This window comes from Solanum pennellii, chromosome 5 (assembly GCF_001406875.1).
Source record: "Solanum pennellii chromosome 5, SPENNV200".
NCBI classification, from domain to species: Eukaryota; Viridiplantae; Streptophyta; class Magnoliopsida; order Solanales; family Solanaceae; genus Solanum; species Solanum pennellii.
In genome coordinates, this window is record NC_028641.1 from 12,671,555 (window position 1) to 12,675,991 (window position 4,437).

Here is a 4,437-nt window from a genome sequence, read left to right on the forward strand (position 1 = left end):
AATATCACAACATTAACACATAATTATCTTCCTTTTTTCACTTCTTTAATTTCTCCCTGGTTTCATTCCATAATCTTATCAGTTACAATTTTCATATCAGTTTGATTTTGTAAAAGGATTCTCTTTCCACTAATTCAAATTCAAACTACTCAATAGTTATAGTGTGTCTCCTTCATAGTCGTCTTCTTCAATTTTATTTTTTTTATTTTTTATTTCCTGATACAGTGTGTCACCTCCATAGTCATCTTCTTCAATTTTATTTTTTTTCTTCTTCATTTCCTGATACATACGGATTAAGATCCTAATTTTAGTATTGATATTACTCAACTAGTCGGAGAAGGATGCATCTAGGACTTTCAAATACACTGTGAAAAAATGCTCAAAAAGACGAAAAAATTGATCTATTGATGGCTTTGGTAAGGACTTTGGATCGAGATGCATGGATGACGTCCATGTTAATAGTTTTTTAAAAAAAGAAGATATAAGAGTGTGAAGAAAAAATGGATGTACATCTAATAAAGTGAATATTGAGAAGAAGTCAAAATAGATCAGATTGTTGATTTTCTTTCTCGATTTTTTTGTTCATCTTTTTCTAATATATATGGTTCTGATTTTAATATATTCTGTTATTTTTTTGTTTCTTAAGTTAATGTATGATATCTTCATTTCTACATTATGATACATTACAATTTCATCATGTACGATGTATCGTGTTTTAATACTAAATTATCTTATGGTTATTGTTTGGGGATACATTTGATTTTTAATGTATCTAGTTAACTTTGTTTCTCAAATTAATGTATAATGCATTTGTTTCAACACTATGATACATTACAATTTTATCATGCATAATAAATCGTGTTCAAATATTAATTTTGATATATAAACTTAATTAGTTTTGACACTTGATACAAAGCCTCTACCAAGTGTATCATATATCTAGGTGTTGCTATGTATCTTCTATCCTGTTCAAATTTAGAAGGATATGTATATGTACACAATACATGATACATTAAAGTGTCACAAAAGTATGTATCGAATTCATAAATGGTGAAACGTAAATGTTGTCATCAAAAGTTTGTTTAGTTTGAAGTAAAATGTGAAGATCTTGAAGATCATGTACACAATATTTTGTCATTTAAACAGTGCTAATATCAAATACACTCTTATTAAACACAACTGTACATATTGTGTGTTACACAATTTTATGTGACACAATATTACATCTATTAGACCATATAACTAATACATGATACTCTTACAATGTGTCAGATACACAACATTCTATTCTTGCATGAACAAATATACAATTTTTTAGACATGATACGTAAATTTGAATTTATACTAATGCTATCTGATTCGTAGCAACTACCACAAAGTAATGTATTGATCTCAAACCTAACATCTTATGAACAACAATTACTTATTTAATGTATCTAGTAGAAATACAACACTTGTCAATTTAAACAAATACAGAAATAGTAATGTTTTTATAAATCTATCCATATCGAAAATAAAATTCAAAAAACGATTACGCAACATTATATTATAAAAGGTATGAATGATCTATGAAAGTTATGCATCTCTTTAGCCTTTATATTTGTTGTACCAATGCATAATGAATACGTTAAAAATTTCAACTCTTGTTTCTTCACCTCAACGATGTATTAGATCACCAAATTTTATAACTCATCGATCTTTAATTTAACTGCAATGGTTGATTTGAGATTCAAAAATCGATATCTTGACCAACAACAATTTCATCACTTTTGTATCCTTCATACCGCACTTCACTTTCTCAGATTTTTGAATGTCTCAACAACATCGACATGTTCATGTTGTATAAGTACAATTTGTCAACAAGTTTGATTCAAAAAAATGAGATTTTTTAGAAAGAATCAGAAGAGGAATTTTGGGATACATTAACTAGAATAATGTATTATGAAATACAAATTGAAATGGTCAGGCTTATTTAATCATCTCCTACTATGGTTCCCACGATCGAGATGAGATGAAGAGGATGTCAAGCAACATAATCAATATTTTTCTGTGATTTCCTTCTACTATATATCGAATTTCCCCATATTTTTTTCTCATCTCATTGATATACTGTAATGGTGGATTTAAGATTCACAAAAAGTATTTGTTCAATTACTATTCATTGTGAATCTTATTAAATTTTTGACAAATTTGAGTCTAATTTGAATGATTATTTGATGAACAGGAGACAATGAATAAAAAGGAAAAAATAAATTTTGAATTTGTTGACTCTGCAAGAATTTGCATCTGACTGAATATTTTGGAAGAGAATTGATGGAAGAAAATTTGAATTTTGAATTGATTGAAACTATTACCATTTGGGACAGATTGACATCAAATTGATTAGCATGATTTGGGAAACTCACATTCAAAATGGATTCTCTTTCCTTTAAAATTGTAACTGAATTTGTTTTAATGTATCGAAATTAATGTATCCAGCTCGTTTTCTATGTATCCGGATAGTACTTATTTTGAGGAATTTTTGTAAATTGAAAATAGTAGGGATAGAATGCAATTAAGGTCATTACACTATGGGATTTAGGTAAGTTATACAACTTGATAAAATTGCAGATTAACATTATTAATTTGTCACATTTATTTTTTGTTCTCATCTTTCATTTTCATATTTTATTAAATATACTTGTGATTGAGCTTAATGGGAATATATAAGTGTGCTTTAGACAATTTAAATCGTAGAATATTTTAATAGTAGATTATTCTTTGATGATTTTTTTTTCATTGACCGTTGTTGTCTTTTGCCATTAAGAAAAAGTATAAAGAATTAATATAACATATAAAAGATGCAAATTAAAACTTAAACGGGGCACGACAAGACAGGGTGTGACCGGGTGGGTCATAACATTGAAAAAATTCTAAATGAGGCGGGATAGGGAGGGTTCAAATCTTATGGGATTGAGGCTTGCCCCACCCTAACCCACCCCAACCAGCCCTATTGTCAATCCTATTACTGATGTTGTTAAGACCTCACCGGTCTAGTTATTTTGTTTCAACAGTTTATTGTGATGGCTTTGTTGCCCGTCATTTCTTTTCCATTATGTTATAATGTTTGGTGTCAGTTTTGCCTCCCTAGTTTGGAGCGTGGCAATCCTCTTTGTAGACCTCCCGCAGAAAACAGACATCACGCGTATTCCTCAGAATAAGACAGTCTATAAGCTCACAGTAGACTTATATCACCCTCCAATAAAATAAAAGAAACCTCTAATTTCCGTCGACTGCAGAAAGTTCATAAAAAAGGAGATATGTAAAGTTCATAACATATGCAAAGTTAAGGAGGAACAAATGCAAAACAAAAGTTCTTCCACTTTCGAGATACATTTTATTGGTTATCAAAAAAAGAGGGACTCATTTGCTTGGGAGGAAATTTTCCCTCGACAAATGGGCAAACTAGACTAGGGCACGGGGTTAAATCGAAATTGAAGAAACATCGATTCTTCCTACCTTAAGTCAAAGAAAGTTTTAAGATCGCGTCTCTTGACATGACCAAGGTCAATATGTCCTTGATACAATCAATTGGTCACTTCGTAGTTGGACAAACTCCACGTTCTCTCATCGAAAATGAAGCATTTTATAGTTAAAATACTCTCATAATGATCATCAATTAGATCAACAACAGTCTATTTTGAGTTTAGTATTGATCTGGTCCTAAATAAGTTCCGAGCCTAATGTTAGAGTTTAAGTATGTGCTACCAGGTAGCCTTTTTTTCAAAATAAATATATAGTCTTTTCATGTTATGACTTGATCTTTTCACCTATAAATGAGCTCTTTCAGATGAAGGGATAACATTAGAACTCTCTCTAAAAATATTATTAGATTAAGGCTTCATTTGTTTGCACTTAATGAAGGTCCAAATCTTCATCATTCAGATTCACCCTATTAAGTACGTTTGGTTTTTAGGTCTGAATCTGAATCACTCAGATTCAACCCATTAAGTTCATTTGTTTTATTTTTTAAAAAACATCTTAATGGGTCTGAAGAGGTCTGAACGAATCAAATCTGTAGGAGACTCTTAACAACATTCAGACTCATTTGATAAATTATAAATAATAAATCATAGTTTCTCTGCTTTTGGCGTGCTTTTTTATCTCATAATTAAAAACTTTCTTTGTCACTTTTGTCAATCAAACAACATTTTTTTCAACTAGTATCATAAATTCTTTCAAGTTTTTTCAAGTTTTTTTTATTAATAATTTTCTTGTATAGATGTGTGTCAAGACTCAAGAACACTGATTTACTGCAACAAATTTGATTATTACGGACAAATAATTTCGTCATAAATAAATCATATTTCGTCACTAAAAATCTTGTGTGACGAAAAATAATTCGTCACTAAATGTGTATCTCTAAATGTATATATGATAAATTTTAATATATATAAT